A 7,175-nucleotide genomic window follows, 5' to 3' on the forward strand; every position below is an offset into this window, starting at 1 on the left:
TGTAGTCTTCTCTTATCGATTTTCAACTAATGAAATAAGAAATTACTGCACTTACATTGATTTATAAATGTACATTCGGAATTTCTTAGGACGTTGATTCATTTTGAAAATTTCAAATACGAAATAAAAGATGAATTTTTATGGAACGCCACAGCTGTCTTATGTGGAACTCTGATATTACTTTATGTTGTTTTATCATTACTTAATAATAGTTTGTCTTTATTTGATATGGTTTTGACATTACGTAATGATGTTTTAATATAACTCAATATGAAACAGTCATTACTTAATGATATTTCGATATTACACGATATGGTTTCGTTTTGACTTGAATAGTTTTGTCATTACTCAATATGGTTTTGTCATTACTCGATGTGGTTTCACCATTATTTAGTATGGTTGTGTCATAAGTCAATGTGGATTTACCATTACTTGATGTGTATGTGACTTAACGTAATGTAGTTGTTTCATTACATGATGTGATTTTGTTATTTCGTAATGATGATTTGTCTATTCTTTATATGGTTTTAACATAATACGTAATGATGTTTCAAAATTTGACCATTTTACACTACTTGATGTGTTTGTTTCATTATTTGATGTGATCTTGTCATTCTTTGATGTGGTCCTGTCATTCTTTGATGTGGTTATCCCATTACTTGATGAGGTAAAACCACGTGACCAATTCGGAAAACTCTGTTCTATTTTTAGATAGAGTTCCATATTGTATGTGCCTTGAATGCGTTTTGCCATCCATCTAATTAGTGTTCAAATTAAAGTTCGTGTTACTGTTTGAGTTAAACTTTTAGTTAGTTTTCGAATTCAAGTCATACTTAAAATTCAAGTTCTAGTTAGCATTGAGTTTCGAGTTGGAATTCGAGTTCGAGTCACATTTAAAGGCAGAGTTCTAGTTACAACTTTAAATTTGAGTTACTTCTAAGGTAGAGTTTGAGTAAGATTCGAATTTAAGTCTAATTCTTATTAATTAAGATTTCGTAATTGAATTGTCTATCGCGGAACAAGGGCTTTTGCTCGGGCTTCCGAAAAGAGGGCTACGGGATATGCGTACTAAATAAACAATGTTGCCAAAACGCAACATAGGAGTTGAAATAAAGTTAGATGTGGTGTGATTGCCAATGAGACAACTATCCACCAGAGTTAGAATGCAGTGGATGTAAGAAATCATATATAGACAACCGTACAGCCTTCAACACTCCGTATAGTCAGCTACAAAAGGCCACCATGCACAATGTGAAAAAAAAATCTATTTTTTTTTTAACAGATTTCAAAATGTCGTTTGTTTAATGTACATTGAAGAGGTATCGCCAAAGTTAAAAATCAAATTAAAGTTCGAGTGGTTGTTCAGAGTAATTTGGTATGAAAAAGGGGAACGGCAGACAATAATAAAAAAAATAAAATCCTAAGAATTTTACAGTATTTCGGACATAATTGGGATATCCCCATACCACTTGGTCCGGTTATTTGATCTATAAGTTTTCAAATAGAAGCAGTATTATAATAAATTTGTAAAAAAGTCCACGGAACGCTGTGTCTCGCCTGATATTGCTGCTTTCAGTGTAAAAGCGTAATGTTGATCGGCTGTACATTCATCAGTCAAAAAATATTTAAAAAAATGCTTTTCTGTAGATGTTTTTTCTTCATATTGAAGAAAAATTTACTAAAACAAAACTGTATGGTTTTCAACAATGAGCAAAACCCATACCCCATAGTAAGCTATAAAAGGTCCCGAAAAGTCACCACTTTCGATGACGTTATTGTGTCTCACTGCCTCTACATTTATGTCGCAGGCTCGACACAAATCAAAAGACTAATACGTTTTTGTTAAAAATGAGACACTTAAAATCAACTCGCACTTAAGTCACAGGAAAATCGGAGGAGGGAGGCTCGGACTAAGTGACAAAGCATCAATACTATAAAATAAGAATTTTCAAAAAAAAAAATAATTATCATTGGAACATATATACGAATATCAATCTTTTACTATTAATCAATTGAATTCTCTGATCTACCTCACACTAATTGAAAAATATTTTTTTTGGAATATCTGTTTCACATGTGACGGCGAACATGTTCCAGTTGTCGCAACCATAATACCTTCATCTTTTACCAGAATGTGAACTTCCAAATAAGACCAATTCACTCGGTTTGTAATTTCGCAAATAACACGACGGATGCCACACGTTGAGCAGAATTTCCTTACCTTTCTGTGGAACCCGAGATCACCCCGAAGGATTTAAATTACCCAGTCATACCGATCTATTAAGCCAGTCAATTGAAATGTTTTTTTAGCCACCGCAACTTTACAGCAACTGAAAGTTGGGGGCATAGTGTTTAACATTTGTCCGTCCGTCCGTCTTTCCGTCCCATCATGGGTATATAAATATTTCGCATAACTCCTCCAACAGTTTGAATCATATGAAGTTTCCTCTTTACTATCTGTTTGTACATATATTGATGCATGTGGTCAGGGTTTAATTTTTATTAATATGTGCTCTTCGGGAGAGGTTGAACTTTGTAATTTTTGGGAAATTTACTTGCATAAGTAGGGCGTTTCCAGATAACTCCTCCTACAGATTGAATGCTAAGAATTTATCACTCTGCTAGCTGTTTGTACATATATTGATGGTGTGCATGTGGTCAGGGATTTTTTCTTTTTATTATTTTTCCTCTTTTAGGAGAAAAATTGAACTTTGTCCTTTTTGGGGTACAAACGGTTAAATGAGTGGAGTGCAGGGGCATCGATTTGTCTAGTTTACTTTTTTTCTCGTGTTGTGCTGTTACACTACTGTTACAGTTCGATGTTCTCTCACATACATGTTAAACTCCGTCACGAGCACTTTCTTTATGTACCTGATCCAAGTCCGGAGCATGAAGTTCAATTGTTGTCGTTGTATACATGTGTGTCATATTTGTTTTTTTTTTTGTTTTGTAAAATAGACCGTTAGTTTTTTTTCGTTTGAATTTTTTCACATAGTGCATGGTGGCCTTTTGTAGCTGACTATACGGATTTTTTAAGGCTGTACGGTTGCCGATATATGATTTCTTACATCCACTGCATTTAAACTCTGGTGGATAGTTGTCTCATTGGCAATCACACCACATCTAACTTTATTTCATCTCCTGTGTTGCGTTTTGTATACTGCAACATTGTTTATTTAGTATGTATATCCCGGAGCTCTCTTTTCGGAAGCCCGAGCAAAAGCCCTTGTTCCGCGATAGAAACTACGAACTCAAAAAGACATATAAAATAGCTCAAATTTCAACTTGAAATCTTAATAAATCTAAATGAGACTTAAATTCGAATCCAACTCAAAGTTTACCTTAAGAAGTAACTAAAATTCAAAGTTGTAACTAGAAATCTGCCTTTAAATGTGACTTAAACTCGGAGTCCAACTAGAAAAGCATTTCTAACTAGAACTTTAATAATAAGTATGACTTTCATTCGAAAACTATCTAAAAGTTTAACTCAAACAGTAACCCGAACTTTAATTTGAACACTAATTAGATGGATGGCCAAACACATTAAAGGCACATACAACATGGAAATCTATCTAAGAATAGAACAGGTTTTTCCGAATTAGTCACGTGGTTTTACCTCATCAAGTAATGGGATAACCACATCAAAGAATGACAAGACCACATCAAAATATGAAATAAACACATCAAGTAGTGTAAAATGGTCAAATTTTGAAACATCATTACGTAATGTTAAACCCATATAAAGAATAGACAAATCATCATTACGAAATAACAAAATCACATCATGTAATGAAACAATTACATTACGTTAAGTCAAATATACATCAAGTAATGTTAAAACCACATTGACTAATGACACAACCATATTAAATAATGGTGAAACCACATCGAGTAATGGCAAAACCATATTGAGTAATAACAAGACTGTATCAAGTCAATACCAAACCATATCGTGTAATATCGAAATATCATTAAGTAATGACTATACCATATTGAGTTATATTAAAACATCATTACGTAATGTCAAAACCATATCAAGTCAAGACAAACTATTATTAAGTAATGATAAAACAACATAAAGTAATATCAGAGTTCCACATAAGACAGCTGTGGCGTTCCATAAATTTTGGTCTGATTTGTAGGGTTCTTAAAGTAATTTAATTTTCTAACAGTTATACATACTTCCCATAAAAAAATTCTCCAACCACAAAAAAAGATAACTTGCGTATTGATATTGAATACAAACTAATCCAGTCTATCTACCGATACAAATTTCATTCATATTCATATATATAAATTACATGAATAAGTTACATGTGAGTATACATCAATGAGAAACCAACGACAAAGAAAACAAAACGACATATAAAGGGCAACATTCAGTCTTCAACAATGGACAAATTTAAGAAGTAAAGCCAAATGTTTTGAGAGTATTATAATTTGGACTCTGTAAAAAAAAAATTCAACAAATTTATAGTTTACACCTGCAGTAAAAGATATAAAACATAGTGATTATGTATTTTTGTTGTGCTGTTACACCACTGCTCCAGTTAAGGATTCTGCACTCAGAAACATGTTTACCCAATCCAAATATTCAATGTGCCTGTAGTCCAGTGGTTGTTGTTGGTTAATGTCTGCCATATCGGTTTTTCGAAATTGGTTGGTTATAAGTAAAACCATTAGTGCTCAGTTTCAATTGGTTTGCATTTTGCATGTAATGGCTTTTAATTACCGACTTTATCGTTGGTGAAGGACGTACGATTGATTATAATTGCTTACATCACTTCGTTTTAATTCTAATGCACAGTTGGCAATCACACCACATGTCATTGGTTTTTCCCCCACTAATTTCTGAAATTACTTGAAAATGTATATAACACATCGGTAATAAATTTAGAATAATACTTTTTTAATATATTTTATTTGTCGCATATAATAAATTATGTAAAAATATTGAACTGTCTTTACATCTCTCTTGGACAATGAGAGTTTCAGTTCCGTTATAAACTTTTTCGGTTCTCATTTGCAGTCAGTTTGTTCAATTGTTTTTTATATTTACGGCATGTCGGCCCAAAATATCTCGGCGTTTGGATCTTTGCATATGCCCATATTTGGAATGTTATTTTGTTGTGATGCCAGATTTGGACGTCGATTTGAAGAAGGGACGTCGATCTGAGTCTTACATATATTTTAAAAGGTAATGGTTATAGTTATAGTTCAGAACCGGAATTAAGGAATGCGTTCAACTGCTTTAACCTGAAGTTGCCAAAATCAGTGCTTTGTGTTTAAATAACAGAATTCGAAAGATGAAAAATGTTCTAATATTTTATTTCATATGAAAATCCTCCCATGTATCTCTGCCCTGGTGGTGCGTCAACTTTCAACTCTGCATGGTGCCCATTACTTTGAATACATTGACTTTCTGTAAATAGTAAGGCTTTATGGTAAGACCTGATAAATGTATCTCTTATGTTTTCTCAAACTTGTTTGGGAGTTTGCTCCATTGATGTATATCTCGTTTTTAACTCTCACATTTACATTTACGAATTCACGAGGGTCAATTAATTTTAAAACGTTTTCCTAGAACTAGCAAAAGTTCAAAGTGACAGAACAGGTGTCGGGTGTTAAAAATCAGTACCATACACTTTTGGAGAGGTAGTGTAGAGATGGTAAATGAAAAATTATAGTGGGTGATTGCTCTTTTGATAATTTCTCATCCCATTTTATTATAAAATGTTTAAGAGTATGATCATGGACACAAATATTAAATGGTCAGATATACTAGTTATCAAAAGTACCAGGATTATAATTTTATACGCCAGACGCGCGTTTCGTCTACATAAGACTCATCAGTGACGCTCAGATCAAAATAGTTAAAACGCCAAACAAATACAAAGTTGAAGAGCATTGAGGACCCGAAATTCCAAAAAGTTGTGCCAAATACGGCTAAGGTAATCTACTCCTGGGGTAAGAAAATCCTTAATTTTAGAATCCTTAGTTAGTTAATCCTTAGAACAATATACAAAGGTCAAATTTGACTGACGAAATTGCAAGCTTAGTTATCGTTATCATTCTTTGGAATGTTATGTGTTATTATAAAAAAAAAGTCTAATTGGAATAACAATGTTTCGGTACAAATGTATTTCCTGCTGACGTTTATCAGCCGTTTACATAAACATACTGAAGTATATAAGGATATGAAAATTTGGAAAGAATATAATTTGCCTATATTACCTAATGAGAGCATTTTTAAGTGTGTCATTCTGCCAAAGGAATTATCATAGATGGTAAACGCATCGCCTCCAATCCAGTTAGTAAGACACAAACTGTATGATTTAGGTTGGTTAAACAATACTTTTAGTGAACCCCTTGGGTAATTCCAGTCTATGGTTCCTTTTAAACAAGATGGCGTTATTACAACGGTCTCTGTTTCATTCTTCGGTATAAATCTGAAATCATACTAGTAACATGGAAAAATAGTAGTGGAAAAAAACAGCTGATCACACAACAGCAGCATACAAATTTTGTATGCATTACCATTGAAAATACAATCAATGCACATCCTTACATAAAATTGAGAATGGAAATGCGGAATGTGTCAAAGAGACAACAACTCGACCATAGAGCAGACAACAGCCGAAGGTCACCAACGGGTCTTCAACGCAGCGAGAAACTACAGCACCCGGAGTCGTATATCTATTAAAAGTGCGCTTAATACAAATTGAACCTATTTGGGAACCATCACAAAATACTATCTTCTTATTGAAATCGCAATATAACGCAATAATGTACATAAATTTATGCATTCTCATTACAAGATTGATAGGCATTTTGTATGTGTTTTTGTAAGTTGACTAATATTTGAAACAAACATCAACAGTATTCCTATATTTGAGTACCTTTATGCTGATTGAAACATAAAGGTAAATATCTTTGATAACTGAAGCGTGTGTGCTATAAAGATAATCGACATTGATGCATATTTAGTTATTTTATGTTTATAAATTTAGAAATAATTTTATTGGTGTCTAGCTTACCCTTTAGGATAAAAGGTACAAGGATCCATAAAAGCAATTGATGTTTGTACAGACAGAAACATAGCAAGAAAAAATAAAGCCGCCATGATTCCTCTTTGTCGTCTATTAAATGTTACAAATAATTAGATTTCTTATCAG

The 7,175-nt window shown here is 32.9% G+C and overlaps 1 long non-coding RNA gene across 1 annotated transcript; it reads right to left on the reverse strand.

Annotated features, from left to right (window-relative positions):
* Positions 1-5,314: 5,314 nt before the first annotated feature.
* On the reverse strand, positions 5,315-7,175 carry LOC143062172 (uncharacterized). Its single transcript, XR_012974587.1, has 3 exons — positions 7,038-7,175; positions 6,235-6,449; positions 5,315-5,422 (listed from the first exon to the last, which is right to left on the reverse strand). It is a non-coding gene; the product is annotated as an uncharacterized LOC143062172 (long non-coding RNA).

The sequence above is a fragment of the Mytilus galloprovincialis genome, chromosome 2 (genome assembly GCF_965363235.1).
Source record: "Mytilus galloprovincialis chromosome 2, xbMytGall1.hap1.1, whole genome shotgun sequence".
NCBI lineage: Eukaryota > Metazoa > Mollusca > Bivalvia > Mytilida > Mytilidae > Mytilus > Mytilus galloprovincialis.